Consider the following 20,000-nt stretch of genomic DNA (forward strand, 5'->3'; position numbering starts at 1 on the left):
GATAAGTAATTTCTCATCAATAAAGTTCATTAGCTCAATAATCATAGAAGATTGTTAGGTATAAGAAAGGTCAGGCAGGGTACGGACTGGGAAACTGTTTTCTTTTGCTGGTGTCAGCTTATTTCATCTCAATCTAATAAAACAGACAATATGCATCTCTTTAAACATTTAATTATTTTGTATTTGCCAGTCTACGGAGACCACAATCTGTGGGGAAATGAGAGTAAAGCACAAGCACATAGAAATCCCCCAATAACGAAAGAGAAGGAATTCTAAACAAACTGAGATGCGGGGTAATTCTTAAGCGATGGAGACAGAGGTTTCAGGTATTTCATTTTTAAGCTAGAGACTATTGCTTTTGCAGATTCTCTGAAGTCCTAATGCTATTTACTGCTGGCACAGATGGTCACGCTTTCAGAATGTGAGCATTTCTAATACAACAGGTTATGTCTGGCCAAAGAGAAGGAAGGGATAAGGATAACACTGGCAGGGTGAGTAAATACTTTTTTTAAACCAGAGGTGAATTTTATTATTCTGCAAAGGTGTGCAACGAGTAGACTGCAGGTTAAAGATATTTCCTTCTATATAATGTACTTAGAGACTCTTAAAAGTTTTATTCCATTTGGTTCACTGTGGTTAAGGTTTCTGATTTCTCCTTTCTCTTATTACATCTTGCTTTCACACCTTTTGGCTGGCAAACAGATACCCACAGTGATATCCACAGGCAGGGAGCAAGCTGCAAGGCTGCATCTCAACGGCAAATCCCTGCCAATTATGTTAAAACTAATTATAAATCTCTTTCCTGTAAAATCATAACCCTAGCTGAAAATAATCCACACCCCAAATAGAACATGGGTTATGTTTTAAAATAGATTTTTCCCCAAGGTTAAATTTAATGTCTTGATTGCACATATTCCCAGAAAATAAATGGTTCAATTGCAGCAAGCAGTTTCAGTCTGGTTAATCTAAATTCTAAAAGTGAAGTTCATGCACCTTTACTAAAATCATCAGTGAAAACGAGATAGTTCAGTTTTAGTACTAAATCATACTCCACACAGTACTGCACTTCAGGAGCTACATCATTCTACGGTAACTATTTCATTCATCTGGTATTGTTACAGAGCGTAAATCAGGATTCATAAATGATCAGTTTGTGTCCTTTGGGAGGGAGGGATTACATGTAAATAATCCCTTTAATGTACGCATTGCCTCTAAGCATTTCACACAGCAATAAATTGGTAAACTGAATTTGAGCAATTAAGAAATTAAATGAAACTAATAAAATGCGTATTTTAATATTTCTTGATGGTTATTTGGGGATTAGTGCATATGAAAACAGCCACTTTCCTTCTGTATGAAGGTAAACTGCAGCACTTTGATAAACTCTCTCTGTCAGCTTTTCACTACTGTATTTCAATCACAACTCCTCTTTTGAAATACTTCAGCATATCTTTCATTCCACGGTTGTATTATTAACTACATTAAACTATGAAGCCCAAGTACCCATTTCAAATACAAGTACCCATATGTCCAATAGTAAATGGCAACGAGAAAAACCACCTCAGAACATGCTACATGCAAAATTATTAACCCTAAATGTTTGAGGAAGGAAAGGCACCATGACGGCCAGAGCTTTGCTTGACTGCTCTCCACCCTGCACCCACCTGCTCCACCTCCCCAGAAAACAGTCATGGTTCAAGGGCAGCCTGAACAGAAGTGAAATGAGAAAGAACATGCACCGGAATAAACTGCTCTAATAGCAGAAGTACAGAAATGTATGGGACATTTGCCAGACACAGACCTCAGCTATCTTCACTTGTCTTCAGGAAACAAGCAAGAGACACCGATCTGAGAAGCTAATAGTGAAGCAAAGCAAGGGAAATTCCAGCATACTATCTATGACAGGTACTTTATAAGGAGCAATGGCAAGGTTCGTGATCACAGTTATCAAGCCCATGGTAAAAGAATTCTAGTTGCTCAAATTGGAATTTTGCACACATTCTATTATAATATTTAAAGAAAAAAAACAACAAACCCAAGCGGATTTTTTTGGAATAATATTGTTATTCTTTCATTCATTCTGTTACAACATATTGTAAATAGAATCATAGAATCATAGAATGGTTTGGGTTGGAAGGGACCTTAAAGATCATCTAGTTCCAACCCCCCTGCCATGGGCAGGGACATCTCCCACCAGACCAGGTTGCTCAAAGCGCCATCCAGCCTGGCCTTGAACACTCCCAGGGATGGGGCATCCACGACTTCCCTGGGCAACCTGTTCCAGTGTCTCACCTGTATGTTCTCAGGGTATGGACAGGTTAATGACACCAGTGCTGTAAGCATGAAAGATGAAATGAAAACGCAATTTTATTTTCCTTTTCTGCATATGAGGTTATAAGAAGAGCTATGAACTAATTTGTTCTTACTGCCAATCTTGAGCTGAACTCAAGATCATTCAAAATGATGCTATGACCTAGATATACTATAGACTAGTATGGCAATAACAACAGAAATCCTTGAGAAAATCATTGCAACCTGGGGTGACAAAAATGGAGAGAAGCCATGAACAACCTAATACCCAGAAGTGGCAGTTTAATAGTGTGCTTCATTTCAGCCTGCAACTTAAAAAATACAGACTCTAAAAGGAAATATCAGACTTTGAGAAGACCCTACGTAATTGCACAGGTTGGCTTCTGTCATTAGCCAATTTACTCCTCCTCAGATTTACAGCTCTGGATGTAACAAAATCTTTGGCATGAGGTGCACACTTAAAAGATTTTTTTTCATCCTTCAAATTAATTTATTTTGTAGTCATTAGAGGTCAATTTAGTAGCACTGGCTCTTCTAGCTGCTGAGAGGGCAGCCTTTTCAGGGTCTTACAACTCAACAAAACGCTAAACACATGCTTAACATTAAACCTGTGCTGAAGTTTTCTCAAGGTAAATGGGATGCAAATGAATGGTTGGTTGTTTTGCTTAATATGAACGATCTCAGGACCTCTGAACTGTTCTGTTGCCAGCTGCCACTTACAACTTACAAAGAGATACTGGTTTTATAGGATATGGATTGAATAATTTTAAACTAATCCCTGCAGAAAGAAAACAGTTAATTGGGAGGAGGAAAAAATGTCTGATAACGTCAACTCTACAGTTGCTTGGATGGGAGGAAGAAAGTGGCAGAAAAGCCCAAGGTACTCTCGCTGAGGGTGTAGCTACACATCTTATATTTTATTTCCATAATCATTTATAAAAACACAGCAAAATGAACAGCACTGAGCAGCTCGTGTTCCTATCATAATGTATAACCTCTCAGTACTTCATGTACAATAATACCTCAATGAAAATCAACCTGTATGGCTTCTGCTTCTTTGTGCAACACTTTGCATGACTAAGAGCAGCAAGTGACAACATGTTCTCCAGTAACTGAGATTGATTATTGGTGCTTCAGCACATCCATAATCATGATGCATGCAGCACGGAGAGATGGAATTATTTCATACACTGCCCTGATTGGTAGAAAAAGCTTTTTTTTCCTAACTGAACTGAATATGTATAGGATGCATGCAATATGCTCTAGAGGAATGAGTATTGTGCTAGCTGTCAAAAGGTCTCTAGCTATCCTCCTGCCTTGCGTGGCTCTGAGCGAGACGAGTCATGCATGCTGACTGCATCTGCTACTCTTCAATCATAGTGGTCACCACTATAAAGAATGTAAATTTACCAGTGGTTACCACTCTGTAGTATCTGAGAGACTATTGTTTTACTATTACCAATAGTGAGAATCTGAAAGAGGCATAAGAATTGAGTGTTGTACCATGGCCATGGTAGGTCTGGATTTTATTTCAGTAACATTGGTTTTACAGCTGGTTAACTGTACTGACTTCAAAAGAATTGCTGCAGATTGTTACTAATGAAGTGACTGTGGAGTGCAGACCTCTGTATCTGCTTACAGCAACAGGAAACTGCAGATTCTTTAGCAGAAAAACTGCTTAGCAATTCGTTATTTTCTTTTACAACGTATTAGACAATACCATTATTTTTTTCCCATGCCATTTCCAAAAATCTCAGAGGACTTAATATTTTAAAGAAGTCGCTATTATGCCATAAAATCCTTGAAGTTATAAAAATATCTGAGAGATTAGCATTTCATATTTGGTAACTTCGCAGTTTGGTGAATAATGTAACTATTTTGGAGTCCAGGTGACTTTTCTAAATCAGAATCATCACATCCTGCTGGAGAAATGGAAACAAGGATTAATTTGCCTATTCAAACAGGCACATCAATAGTCTCTGCTATTCTCCGTGTACTGGGCAACACTGTCTAACTCTGGTATTATTGCAACAACAAAAGTTAGTGTTACAGTAAATCTCATTTGATTAAATGGATAAACAGTACTTTGAGGTTGTGGAAATGGACAGTGCACTGCAAACACCTTAATGATTAAGGAATGATTAAGGAGTGATTAATTAAATACTTTTTAAGGTTAAATATTGTGACCAATAGCTCAGCAACAGAAAAAACAGTAATATACCTATGCCATATTGAATTTTTCTGTATTAGGATTCATACATCAAATTGTCGATAGTTGAATAAGCATTTATATTATCCATTTTCTTGTTATTGCATGTTTCTCTAGACACTGAGCTCCACATAACCTAACAAGGAAGAGTAGAGATGAAGCATGGAATGCAATATGACAATCACCACACTGTACTACAATTTATAAAATAATACACCAATAAGAGAGTGAAATACAATTCAATGTGGTATCACAATTAGAAAACATTTTCCTCTGGACTAATGGGTATCACAGCTCCCTCTACATAACTTTTAAATATCACAGGATTCTGCTGAATCTTGAACTGCTTTGGCAAAAATACTATGTTCTTTCCCCATCCATTTTACTTTAAATTTTAGTTCATGTATCTCAAGGACAAAGCAACTAACAACCTTTTTGCATAAAGTTTTGTATATACTAGTAGAGAAAGGAGAAAGAAAAACTTTTCTTCAATAGTCAATGGGATAGAATGAAAAGTCTTTCAATTACTGTACACACATACATATATATAGCAGCATGTAACTCATTTAGCACAGGTTACCAAAAAAAAAAATCCATGAAATTACAGCAATTTTCATTAAACTGTTGACATCAGTGGAGGCGCTTTCAATTTAGTCCAATGTGGGAATACAGAATGAGATTCAAATTTACCTTTCAGGAAACATTATAACAAAAAGTCTTTGCAGTGTCTCCCCAAAGGCCAGGGTCAACTTTTCAAACACAGCCTTTGATTCTGGATGCTCAGCCTGAGACAGCTCTTTTGAAAATTTTGCCATGGATATAAAATCCTTAATACCTTTATGTTAGGCAGCTATCAACTAGAGATTTTTCCTATTGGGATGGGGTGGGGGCTTGTAGCCTTCTTCAGCTGACATAAAGTGGTACCTAGTCTATCAGGAGCAAGTATATGCAAGGCAGATAACACTAGCACTGGGTATTAAACAGACATCTTTGGACATTTGCTTTTGCTCAGCTCTGCTCCCATTTTCTCTCATACCTTTGTTTTTATTTTCTCTTCATCTTGTACAGAGGTTGCCCACGGCAGTTCTTTGTAACCCTATATAACCTGAGAAGGAAGGAATTAGAATTCTTTGTACAAGCCTCTGTGACCCTGTGCCAGGCTGGAAGGGGAGCCCTTCCAATGTCCTAAGGATCTTGCAGTCTTAACCCTGTGTGACACTATGATTTTGTGGGAAAAGGCCTCTAAATTAAGTTAGATGCTCTTATAGCTTCTGTCTTTTAGTGTGTATCAGGATGGGTTTCATCAGGTACATAGAAGGAAACTGGGGTATTGGCTAGAAGCTCAAATTTCACAGCTTTCTCAAACTGCTTTCTAAAACACATTTGCATTTTACAAAACTGAGTAACAGAAGAAAAGATTCTGCTGTTCCTTTGGGAAAGAGAAGAGATTTCTCATTCACTTTTCCTTAATCACTGTGGAAAATATTCCCAGAACTCCTATCGAGCCTTTTTGTTTAAATGATTATTCTGGTTGCATTTCAAGCCAGCCCATTCTCTTTCTCAAGTCATTCATATGTCTTCTCTACTTCCCATCTCAAATACTCTCTCTTTCCTTCAGTCTCTTTTTGTGTCCCTTTGGAAAATTCTACCCTTTTTTTCTTCAGGATTGGAGGTCACTCCAAGTTTGAAAGCCACAAAAGAATTATGTCTGCAGGAATGGAAAAATATTACTACATTCAAATGTAACAGCTGAAAAGTGAAAGCAAAAGATAACTGCCAAGATGTTTAGCTTCAGTTTCATAAAAGATAAGGAAGACAGAAAAATAAGAGTAGATAGAAAAGCAAAGCTGCAGAGAAAGGCAGGAGTTATACATGATACAAAGTTAGATATTGTCTGCAAATGAATGCCTTCCTCTTAAAAGTAATTAGCCATATTGATCACCTAAGTATTAGAGTAATACTTTTCACAGTCAGGTTATTACAAGATTCACAAATGTGTTGGTAAAGAGGGACATGCTGACTTGTGGCTGTCATTACAGCTACATCTGTGCTAAATTAGCCATCTACCCACAGCTCCGGACCCTAAACATCACACATTAATATGTTGGGTTGCTTCTTTTTAATCCTTCCAATTGGTTTACATTGGTCTTCGCTCTGAAACATTCCCTTCTGTGAGTACTCGTACATCTGTATGACTGATGGTACTCAGATGATTCAGCATATTGGGCTGTTATCTGGGTACCCTGTATCTTGCCACATTTAGCACAAACCTCACATTTCATGTGCCACTCCTAACCACAGGTTTAACATTAAATCACGAGAACCTACATTAAGATTTACTGATCCTGGATTTGACACTTCACTTTGTCCAGGCATGCTAATATTATAGGAGTTTTCAAACTTGATACCACACTTACTGTAGTATTACCACATTGTCAACAGTCAGAGAGCCCTTTCCAAACATCCTGAAGCATCCTTTTCTCATCGTAACTCTTGTCCTGAGCTACAGAGATAAAGTTTGGAGGTGGAAATCACCTTTTGGCTTCTACCATAGAGTAAATTTCCTTCCTTCTTCAAAAAAATCCTTTATTTTTGAAGAAGTAAATCTAGCTTAGTACTCCATTTGTTTTCCAGCAGCAAAATGAATGACCTTGTTCCAATTACATTTACAGTAAAAAATATAGCATTTACAGTATTTGAGTAAAGTGACTTTGCTTGTTTTATTTATGAATATCGATTTCTGCATAAAGATAGCATTTCTGCCTTACTCTTACTAGTGAATGAGCACTAATATTGGCTCTTAGATGAGCCACAGCAGGCACTGCATAAAATACTGCTGAAGGTGTAAGAAAGACCTTGTCATACTATTTAGCAACACAACGCCAACAAGGATGAGAATGGAATATTTCTCTCCAAGGGTTAGTTCTTACTCACATTGATGTCTACAGGAGTTTTATAATCAGAAATCAGCAGGCTTTCAATCAGACTTTTTAACAACAAGCTTTGGAGCTCTAAACTCACTGTAAGTAGTGAGAAAAAAAACACCTCCAAAACTTATTGACATGTCAGTATTGTTAGTCCTGCTCCTTTCTTTCCGACCACTTTTTGGTGCTTCACATGTTTTACTTTGCATTTCTTTAAATACTAAAATGCTAAAAGAACAGAAACAGCTACAGAGAAGCAGTATGTTAGGTGCCCAACACAATACCTGTCAGAAGCATTCCTAGAGTAGATCTAACGTTTCAGTCCTGTGGCTTGCAGCTGCAATGAGATGCTAATAAGTACTATATGGGCTGTTTTCCCATTATGGTTCATACCTCTTCACTAAAACCAGAGAAATCACTAATCACACCTAAAGGAGCTCCCTGACCTCCACCATTCACACCCACAGCCACACCCACACATTTCCTTCAAACACAAACAAGTAAGAAGGACCGATGGGGATTTCACTTTGGTCAGTTTTACAAATTCTAAGAAAAATATTGCACCAAGTACTTTTTCCTTTCCTATGGAGTAGTCTAAATTGAATAGGATCAAGGTTAGTTACGGAACTAAATCAAGTTACTTTTATTCGGGGAAAAAATGTTCAGGGGATAAAGTAGCCAAAAATCCCAAACTGCAAATACATACATCAAGTAGAGATACAAAAAGTCCAAGGTGCATAGATGGCTTTGAATTTAATGGAACAGAATACAGAGAGCCTTTCATATTTAAAGCACTTTGTAGTCTAACTGGACTAAATAGTGCTATTGTGTGTAAACAGATAACACTCAAATGTGGTATCTATCAGGCACTCAGAAATAACTCAAACATTGCCTTGGATAGTGGATCTTTCTTAAGGTGGGATATCTTTCCCAGGATTTATTTTATTTATTTTATGTTATTTATTTTATTTATTTTATTTTATTTTAATGCTCCATCAAATTACCCTGGGTACAAAACACCTAGAAAAAAATTAAATAAGTGGGCCTCAATTTTTTCTTTTCTAGCATTGGCACTGGTTTGAACTGTCTCACTGCTTTACATTGTACTTATGTATGTAATGATTCAGGGTAAGAACTATCCAAGAGTATGTATATCTACTTCTGTTGCAGTGTTTGAGTTCTGAAGCCAATTTAGCCTGATCATCAGTGTAAATAAAGAAACAAACAAACCTGTTTGGAATAAGTTTTACCAAATACTTTACAGATTGTGATAGATTGGTTTGGGTTGATAAGAGAAAAGTAGATCCATCTGCTGTGCCATCAATTAAAGGAAGGAGATCTGCAAATTTTATGCAGGTGATTGCTTCCTATTAAATACTCAACTTCTAGAGATTCACTCAGTGACCTGGGAGCGTGTATATTCTCCCAACTTTGATATTTTTACTTGGCAGCCATGTTATTTTATTAGCATAGCGTCAGCAAACTGGATGCGTTGCTTTGAATTTCATCCATTATCCACTGTATTTATTATGAGTTCAGCATCTCACAGAATCATTTAGAGTCTGACTTGACCTAGTGAGAGAAAAGAAAGGAAAGCAAAAAGCAACAAAGTATTAGCAAATACCTGCAGAAAGTCTTGGGGTGCTTGGGAAGTTGCCCAGTCCCCACAGAGTTGGTGTGAGACACGTCACTGGTAGTTACAATGCTGCACTTATTTAAAAGGGTTCACTAGTTCATTTTCTAATCTCTATCAGCAAATATACGATGAGTCTCAGCAGCTTACCACACCCTTTCACTTAGTTGAAAAATCTACAGAAAATCAAAATTACTACTATAAAAAAGATGAAAACTTATCAAATGTAAAATTAGATTAAGAGTCAATCAAAATCCAACTGTGAATTTATCATTTCAATGAATTTCAATGAATGGTTTAAAATCTGTTCGAAATCTAGTTGAAAATGAATATGTAATAATACCGACATATCTCTTTTTCAAAGCTAGTATTGTCAGATGTATTCTGTGCATTATAATTCATGAACAGGGTAGATGACTATTTGAGAAGTATTAAAATGAGCTGACTTTTCAATACAAGTGTCTTGACAATAAGTTTTTCTATTCTTGGCAATTCAGAAATGTAGACAATTGTGCTAGAAAAATAATATGTATTGTAATATTCATTGTACAGTAGTAGTATAGTAAGTGGCAATTCTGGACATTACAAGAGACACAAGGATTATTTTCTGTGATTGCACAGAGAATACTTGGATTTCTTGTGAAGCTTTTGCATTGGAAATGAGATTCATCAGTCTGAACAGGGCAGGGTTAGAGCCCTTAGCAACATGCTTATTTTGTAGAAGGTCACTCAATAATAACTTCCTCTGCCCTCCAAGCTTATTAAGACTGACTGGCATATATTAATGAAAACACCTGATTCTCCAACCATAAAACCCAGACAAAGACTTTATTTTAATATTAAGGAAGGAACCCTTAATTAGCAGGGTTTCAAAAATGTCAGCTTCTTCTATTAGCTGTTCTGGTCCATCAAAGCCATAATCCCTACTGTCAAATTTCATCACATGATAGACAGTTTGCTGGCTATCTTTTTTTTTTTTTTTTTTTTTTTTTTTTTTTAACTGATCATACTGACTGAAGCTTTTTATTTTGCCATCACATTTAACAAGTTTGCATGCATTTCGCTGTTATATTGCTGATTTTACTCCTTTCAAAGTCTGCCTGTGTCAGCTAAAAGAAGAAAAAATCTGAAGAAACATAAAATATTACATATTGATACACAGACATATAATTAAAGACTTTTGGAGAGAGTTCTCATTCATAATATTGATTCTTTTCTAGGGCATGCAAATGTGCTTCTGTGAAAACACGAATAAAAACCACCATTCGCAGATGAATTTCCATTTCAGGCATGTTAAGAGAAAAAAAGGAACAAATGCTTGAAACATTGTGAAGACCTTTGAAGATGCTCCTTCTTTAGGATTAACCCACAATACACCTGCATGCTACATAAAATTTATTCAAGTAGATATTATTTGCACTGCCCGTGAAATGAGAGAGATTGTGTCGAATTTTAGTCAAATAAACATATCAATTTTAAAAAGATTTACAGTCTAACTTCATTCAGCATTTCGTTATTTATTAAAAATTCATATTAATGGAAAACCCAATCTATCTCTTTTGCTTAAAAAAAAAAGCAATAGTAGGTTACTGTCCTGTCAGACTTCTAAACCTTCCCATCTAAGCTCTCTCAAACATTGTCTGCAGATTTGATAAAGCTGTAGTCCCAAAACCAGAACGCAGGTATTTAGCTCACCTATGTAGGTTTTCTCTTCTCTAAAAAGAAAGATAAAAATTATATAGAATTTGTAGGATAACAATGAAGAAAGGCGAAGTAAAATCCCAAGTTCTTTTCATGCCTAGCTTTTCTTTAAATCTTTCCTTTTAAAATTTTAGATTGCTTTATTAATAATTTACACAACAATACAAATATTATAAATGATACAATAGAATGAAGGCATTTTGGTGTCAAAGATATAATTGAATCCAGGAAAGAAGAAAGGAATTCCCAGTATTCTGGAAAGAGAAAGAATTTTTGGAGTGGAAGAGTATGGGCAACATTTGCATTTTAAAGTAGGAGAGAAAAAGAAGAGCTAGATAAAAGAAGATGCTAGAGCTAAAAAATTACATGTACAGGCTTCTGCCAAGAACTGGAGGCAGCATGAGAATCATCAGAAAGCAGGAATGGAAACAGTGGCAATCTAAGACATTACTGGAGAAAACTAAAGGAAGTGAAACAGAGCTGTCAGAAAAATAAAAATTTTGGGATCCTTATAGGCTGGTACGAAAAGAACAGTCACATTTTGCTCAGACTGGAGAAGAAAAGTGAGACAGAGGTTGGATCAGGAAAGGGAGATTAAAGCAATGCAGGTCTTAGATAACCAAATAATTGAGAAATGGATACAGATGAAAGGACAAATTTTTGATGGTTTCAGATCTAAAATGCAATTGGATTTTGGGAGAATTGTATTGTCAGAAGACAATATTGTCTATTAGAGAGACCCACTTGTACTACTAGCGGGTGTTATGGAAAGTGTGGAGACGAAACCATGACAGTGAATCTGGATAATGGGATGGCAGTGAGTTTTAAGTTGTGAGAGAGGAAGAAGAATGGATAAAAAGTACTTCATATATGCACTTTTGCAGTATTCAGCTCTACTGAAGGGCAGACAGGAGGGAGATGGTTCTGCAGGCTGAGAGATGCATACTGACTGTAATGAGTCCTCATTTCTGAAGAAAAAAAAGACACCTTTAAAGCTTTGTGATATTTTTTGTATCTGAAATTTCTTAAGTGTCTGCATGTTATATCACCTAATATATGTTAGCAAATAGTAGGCCAAAAGTTTACTTCTGCTTAGACTAAGATATGGGCAAGAAATGCAGAAAGAGGTGATTGAAATACAACTGAGCTGCAAGGCTTAGTAAAAAAGGGGATACTCAGAGAAGCAGGGGGTAAAAATCTGAGACTCAAAATTAAAGAGGCCCATGGAAATCTTTGGAAGAGATGAGAGGGAAATGGAGAAAATGGAGCTGAACTCAGAGAAAAGTCAGCAGAACGGAGCAATACACTAAAGGAAATAATAAAGGAGATACAGAGGGAACAATCAGGGTTACAACCACTGAGAAACAGAACTGCAAAAAAACAAGGAAGGAAGTGAACCTTCTGTGAGAAAATGATTAATGTGATACCGACAATAAATGAAATAATAGCAAAAGAGATAGGTGTCCATTAATTGACTTGCTATCTATACCTTGGCTATGTAACTCAGTTGATATTTAGTGAAAATAAATATCCTTCCCACCTCAGGAAAATAATTCCAGTTCTTCACACTGTGGAATTCTTCCCATTGCTAATAATCACATAAACCTATATGTGTTAATCCAAGATCCTTGTACCACTGTTTTTCTGGAGGTAACAAAAATCAAATACAATCTAAGTGTCTGATTGTACACTTCTGAATTAATGAAACATTATAAAGGGTTGTATTTATTTTATCTGCTTAACCTTACTTTGCTGTTTCCTGAGTGCCTATGTCTATTGCAAGTGACAAGTATGTTTCTTAGCTGAATTTACAGCTAGTCACTCCATCCTTTTTAATGGCTTTAAGTGACTGTGAACATACAACTCATATGATTTTTCTCCATTCAATTAATTTAGAAATGAAACCCACTATTTGGAACAGTAGAGTTCCTTGCCTTTTTGATGATGCATTTAAGCAGTGGAGCAACATAATAAGGCCAGTTCTCCCTCCAGCATCACTCGCAATACCTACTAACTAAAAAATAGTAGAACAGGAGTAAAAGAAAGCTATATCAGTTTTTAGACTTTGAGCAATCTTTATCTTGTGAGGTATATGACAACTGACCTTAGTTTTGAAAACATAAGTTTGTCCTCTAATTACATTCAACTAAATTTTTTTTGTACGACTAAAACATCAATGACAGTCACTGTTGGGACTCCACTGTAGACTAAAATACATAAAACACGGTCCCTACCACAAGCATTTGTAACAAGTAAGCATGTATTTTTTAGGCTTTTCCCTTTCTCTTATTAATTCCATTTTTTTGTATTTTTATATATGAAAAACTTCCTTTGTTTTCATTTTTCTTAGGCATTAGGAGTTGCAATTATGCAATGTGAGAGTGACCACATTCAGTGCTGGTTCCCCAATATTCAGAGCTGTTGCATTAGGCATACAGAGTATATGCCTGCTTATTCCCTTTAGCATTTATTTACAGGTCTGTCGTTTATGAACCTGTCTAATCCATTTTTGCACAAGTGGACACCCATCAACCCCAGAAAAATATTTTATCTGATTTTAACTGATGTAATCATAGACTCAGTGAGTGCTTCCAAATTCTAGTACTGCAGGATTTTGTGAATAGAAGGCCTGTCTCAAACCACTACCCTTTTCATTTTGTAACCTTTGAACATAGCGCCCCGTTAGCCTTCTCCTTTCCAAAATGGAAAAGTCTCAGCCTTTTCCTTGTCTCCTTGTAACGCAGCTGTTTGGTCCCCTTGACTATCATAGTTACCCTTCTCTGTACTGTAACTCCACAATATCCCTGCTTAGGTGCAGGGAACAGAACTGCTCACAGTACTCAAGGCATGAGGACACCAAGGTTTTGTGAAACAACAGAATGATGCCCACAAATTTGTTTTGCAAATAAAGCTGTAGCCTTTCCTTGACAAAAAGAGTGCAATATCAAGCCATCAGGACATGCATCCTTGGGAAAGGATGAAAAATGTATATACCAGAGATAAAAGGAAAAATATACTGCTTTTAAGAATTCACTAAATTTAGGGAATTAGGTTCAATGATAGTTCAGTATGACATTTTGTTACTTGCTTTTTGTATTACCGTAGGAAAGAACTGAAGAACACTAAATGAGATCTTGTTGTAAATATCTAATTAGGCTTTTGCATTCCAAAAATTGCTCATAAACCATATTTTCCTATGTGAAGAGTCTTTACTCAAAGTGTAATATAATTCTTACATTTCAGACCTTATAGGAGTTTAGATGTAAAGTTTGCACTGACTGCAGCACATCATCTGTAGCCCAAAATAATAAAGACATTGTTAAGGATATTCCATTTCTTTTTCCAAAGTTGGTTAATATTGTTACACTTCTCTGCAAAAGGCTCTTCACTAAATTGTAAAAGTCTCCCCTAAGTATTTTTACACATTGAACTTACAAGAACTCACTTTTCAAAAGAAAGTAGAAGGTTGGTGACAGAAGCTGTACAACATGTGCGGCTCTATGATTTAATTCTCTTTGCTACACATAAGGCGAGTCTCTTAGTGGATTTTTTAGAGTACTTGGAAGCATACAGACATACGTACACAAAGTCGGCTTTGGAGATGAGTCTGTGTGGAAAATAATCTTCATCTGCATTGTTATCAATTAAATTGCCATCAGTACTGCAGGCACCTCTGGCAGGGTTCCAGGTTCCAAAGAGGTTGGATTGACTCACAGTCGTACAAATAAGGGTCAAACTGACTCTAACCCTTGCAGTACTGATAGAAGCCCTATATAAATCACTTGGTATATAAATATTTATTTATCAACAGTTGGCTAGTCAACAGCATGGTGTGGTCTGCACATATTTCATAAAGCAGATGGTTTACGTTTTCTGAACTCAAGGCAAAAGTCAACACTATGTGACACTCACTATTTAACAGGATTTTCTGACTACTGATATGCCATAATTGTCAGTTTCACAAAGCGAACGGGTCAACTCCTATTTGGGGGATTGTTCTTACATTCATCTAAATTAAAATTGAACTTCTGAAATGAACTGCACAACAGCTCACCACACTGACATATTGTGATCCATCCCAAATTCAAGAGTACTTTGTTAGCGTTATATTGTCTGTGCCAACTTCACAAAACTATTATTGCTTCACTTTTTCTTTGTGTCTGCAACGTGTTCCTCATCATCCTGATAAGTGGGCAGCCATTTCATTTCTCTCTGTATAGATAGAGCTGTGGAGGAGAATTAGATCTCAACACTTATGTAACAGAGATTAATTGATTGATTAGATTATTAATTAAAGTTTCCATTAATTTCTCTTTTTAAAAAGCACAGGATTGTAGATCCCCAGGGTTTTTTCTAACCCTTGAAATCATAAACAAGAGAATGCATAACTAAACATTGTATCTTATCTTGTGAAGAATAATTAAGCCAGTGGATGCACTGCTATGAAGGAAATATTTTTGCTTCCAAAAAATATTGTTTTAATTTTTTTTTCTACAAAGCTGATGAAAAAGAAAGAGATTTTTGGGTTCCTCCCACTGCAATAGAGGAACAACCACCAAAAATTGCTTGACTTAAGCATATACGTGCACATATGTATGGCTGTTCATGTGCATACATGAATCTGTTTGGGTTTAGTATGCTATTCATTTTTAAGGAACTAAAAAGAAGTGAAAACATGACTTAGGTTGTTTTAGATTTGAACTGATGTGGTCTACCTAGAACTTCTAGCCACATAATGTTTCAGAGATCTGTGGAAAAATAAAAACAGCAAGTGGCCTTTTAGGTAACCCATAATTAAAAGCAATTTTGAGCTGTCTTTTCAGGGAAGCTACCCAGGGGAAGTATTTGCTACCTGTTTGACCTTCACGATTGTGAGTCCTTGGCAGTGTCAGCGACCCTCTGAACTGAATTCAAAACTAATCTCTAACAGAAAAAGAGAAACAGAATTCATGCAAATCATATTAATTCCAACATTTCCCCAGTGAGCTGGGTATAAACTACAGCCTAATTAAATATTTTTTAACGATGTGAGTAATTTTTGCCAAGGGGCGGATTCAGGGGAAAATTTAATATGAGATCACAAAAGCTGTTCCCAGCGTTGATTCTGTAAATTAATGACTATCTGCCTTATGATAAAAACATGCTGCCAAGAATGAAAATGAAGTCAGCAAAGCTTGCTCTATTTGTCTAACAACCAAATATACAGAATGCAAAACTTTAAAGGATATGGAAAATGTCCATTGTCTATACGATGTATTCCTGATAAAGATGCATGACACTGACAGCATAAAGCTGCTCTATATTATACAAGACTATCAACTCTTATTAGTTATCACTGATATAGTGTTAGCTGCTGTTATGAACATTAGTGAGACAGTGCCAAACACCAACATCAAGACCCTGAGAGGTATTTATTACCGTGTGGGTAGGATAATGTGCTGTGACCATTTCATAGACTGTCTCTAAGACAGACTGAATGCTGCACAGTTTCTCAGAGTTGCTCACAACTATCCATCCATCTTCCCTAACACTTAAAAAGACCTTATCACTGTAGTATCCGAGCACCAATCTTAAGTGCTTGTCAGAAAGAAAATCTCATTAAACCAATGTTATTAGCGCTTTCAAATAATAATAAATGCACAAACATTAAAACCATGATCAAGAAAAACTGTATAAAGAGACAGGAATTATTGATGCATGAGTCTAGCCAGCTTTTTATCATGTTTTGGAAATTAAACAGTAAGCCTTATGTGACCGAGAGGCTGTTTTATAAAGTATAGTATTAGATCAGATATTGAAGATATTCAAATGCAAAATCCTCTGTTAAACCAATAAAAGAGTCCTTGCTCTTTGTTCTTCTCATGCTAACCTAACTTGTAACAAGACAGGAAGTTAACACCAAGAAGTGCAAAGCATCGCCGGATAACAGGTGACTAGGACTTTGGTACGACCCTGGTCAAGAGGCCAGCCCATTGTAAGGACTTTGCAGACCTGTTTATTTAAATTTCTGCCTGTGCTGGCCACTGAGACTGAATTTACAGCTTTTCAATTAGAAGGTCATTCAGCGCTAACTAGCACACCATTGCCTCATTATAATCATAAAATTAGTGAGAAAAGACTAGCATGAATAATACAAAGGAGCCAATCTGAAAGGTGAAGAGGAGCTATTTTCTTGTTTTACCAGAGATGGGAATAAAGCTTGCTGTTTAGAAACAAATATTTTGCTTATAGTGCATGAGTCACTTAGGAAAGAAATACTTCACATTTTTCTCTACTTCAGAATAAATAAACTGGTCATTTTCTGTAAATTAACCTTGACAGATGAAAGGACAGTTTCCGACTGCTGAATAGTATAACTTAGGGCACAGCTTTATAGTATGTGAAATGTTTGTGTGAGATTTTCAGTTTCAAAGCCCTGCAACTGGACTTTTATATTTCTTAATTTGAGCTTAGTCATATTACCTTTTTTTTTTTTGCAAGCATAATTATATTATTTGAAGTTTTTGAAATAAAAGCAACAACCCAGAGAATCAGTTAATATAAAATATATCTTAGGATATTGGTTAATTTGCCATTTGATAACTGAGAATGTCATTGAGACTTCAGTGTGTTTGTGAACATGCTGTAAATTATAAGTCACTTCTGCAGAGAAATGTAAATTACACAAAGGATGAGGACTGTTGTAATTCCCCTTAAAACACTGGGGGAAACTACTCAATTTAATATAAAGAAGCCACAGAACATACAGTCTTCCAAGCAGCCGTGGAGTTCCACAGCATGCACAAATAGAGCAACAACAGAAAAATGGGATATGCTTCAGGATTACAAAAATATTCCAACCCCAAAATTTAATATATTTGATGAAAACTTGGAAATTGTCATAGTTTCAGTCTGAAGGCACAGGTAATCTTTAAGGGAAAACTAATTATTTTTGCTCAAATCTGATAACACGTTGTAAGCCACTAAAAAAGGAAAAGTAAGGTAGAGAGCATGACATGGTTTTCAGGGGGCACACTTAAAGATTATAGTGAAACAGTTTAATGACCACCATTCTCTGCAGTTACCTGCTCTTAAGTTCAGGCCACATCCCACTCTCCAAGAACTTTGCTGTTTCCTAGATGCTTTCTCCCTGCACTCAGCAGCCACTGATGAATACACGCCTCTAGCTAGAGGCAGCCCTGACCTGCTGGTTTGGCTGACCTGCTCAAGCAGTTTAAAGAGATGCTCTGCCACCCAAACTGAGAGGTTAAGGTCCTTTGCTAAAGTAGTCCAACTGAACATGTTTCTTGTTATGCTCTCACCTATTTTAGTTGGAAAAAATGGAGACAGACAGTAAGGGGTTTTGTTGTACATGCAGAAAAAATGGTCAGAAAAGTATCCCTGGCTTTCCCCAGATCACAAAAGAAAGTTGGAGCAGAACATGAAATTCAAGCTTCCAAGGCCCTCACCATTGAATCTCCTTTTCTGGAGAAGGTGAGCAAAAAAAGAAGTCTAATAATTTATTTCCCATATAGGTTGAACAGGATCTTATAAAGACTTTCAGATTATAACAGACAGCACATGAAATGAGAGTTGATGATGTAACGTACCGAAGGAAGGGAGGAAATCTCGTGGTGTCAATCTACAGTTTTTATGTTACACAGCTGTACCTGAGAGATCCTGTGCTAAAAGCATTGCAACTTTTACTGCTCTGTGCATCACAAATCCCCAACTATATGGGTAAGTAGAAGGGAATTTGATAAAAATAATAAAAACATTGAAAAGACTAGTGTAAGTTCGGTGTCTATCTACCTTTGAGAATTACTCAGATGATTTTAAAGCCCTGTGTAACCAAAGATACAGAGCAAATAATTTCAGTTTTGCAGTTCACTTTGGGGATGGGAAAATACAGATATATAATTTCAAAAATGCAAGATAAGTCAGGCCTAAGTCATTTGGGAATACTAATTCTAGGACAAATAGTTTGGACAAATAACAAATAACATAAAGTAATGCACGAAGACCAAGGGAAGAAAATAAAGTTGGGTACAGGGAGCATGAAAAATTGAACAACTGTGCCTAAAGTCCTATTTCTCAAGTCTCATAAAACTTGGGAATTCTGAGAAGAGTTTACCTGAATCGGCTTTTTGCATCTTTAATCTTTGAATGCTTATTATTATTTACAGAAGTATTCAAAGTTGTGTGAACTTCTAACATTTGCAGGGTTGTCAGCCTGCATAACTTAACTGCAAGGCTTGTCTTTTCCTTAAAGTCCTAGACTCTGGAATCACACAAACAGTACAGAATTTCAGCTTTCCTCTAAAGATGGAGAAAGTTTCTAGCCCATGTTTCGAAGGAAAACTAAAACTTCAAAATTGAGCAAGTGAAAAAAGAGTTTACATTTCTGCTGCTTAAGGCAAGCCCTTTTTTTTCCCTAAGTCATCATCTTTTAATGCTTCAAGTTATTGAAATCTCTTTGGCAGCAGCTCTGTTTTGTTTAGATCTTAAAGGACCTGATCCACTTCTCACTGATGCTAGCATATGTCATTTTTTGATTTACTTAGCTTGTGAATCACATCCACAGACCACACGACAATGAGGGTAATAATGACTGTATAGATTGCATAATTTTTGCTGGAATTTTGTTCCATAATAAAGCTTTGAAGGCAGCTTATGCTGTGTGGTTGTAACAACTAATCAACATTTGTTAGATTTTGTCTGTGCAAGGCAGAATAGTTCTATGAAGTGTTTGAAGCCCTCCACTTTCAGTTTGTTTATGAAATGGGATTTTTAAACATTACCAGCAGCCTTCCTGATACACCAGAGTGTAATGCTGCAGTGTCTAGGAAGCATAAGAAGCATTTTTAAAGATTCAGAGTTGAGCCATGCACTATTGCATTGCGGCTGTAGATTTCACTCTAGATTCTAGACACCAACCTCTTTTCCTATATCCATTGTTTATTAGGCATAGCTTAGCTTCTGGATGGGTGGGTAAAATCTACAGCACCTGTAGTAACAAGCACTCTCAAACCCTGAATATTTAAACAGGGTTTTGCACATCCTACTAAATGCAGCCATTTATTATGGTTAATAAAAGAGTGTGCTGATAATGTCTCAAAGTCCTACCTGATAAGTTTCTTCTTCAGGGAGAAGAAACTCCACTTCCCACAGTTTCAACAATCATTACTCATGTCTTTACCTTAGCTAGTAAGATACACATCTGTTTCATTAAGCCTTATATAAA

At 36.3% G+C, this 20,000-nt stretch overlaps 1 protein-coding gene across 2 annotated transcripts in view; it reads right to left on the minus strand.

The window, feature by feature from the left end:
* The window catches only part of NPAS3 (neuronal PAS domain protein 3), a 611,505-nt gene that overhangs the window by 103,848 nt on the left and 487,657 nt on the right, over nt 1–20,000 (minus strand). The window lies entirely within an intron of this gene.

The sequence above is a fragment of the Calidris pugnax genome, unplaced genomic scaffold, assembly GCF_001431845.1.
Source record: "Calidris pugnax isolate Ruff unplaced genomic scaffold, ASM143184v1 scaffold56, whole genome shotgun sequence".
In the NCBI taxonomy this organism is placed as follows: domain Eukaryota; kingdom Metazoa; phylum Chordata; class Aves; order Charadriiformes; family Scolopacidae; genus Calidris; species Calidris pugnax.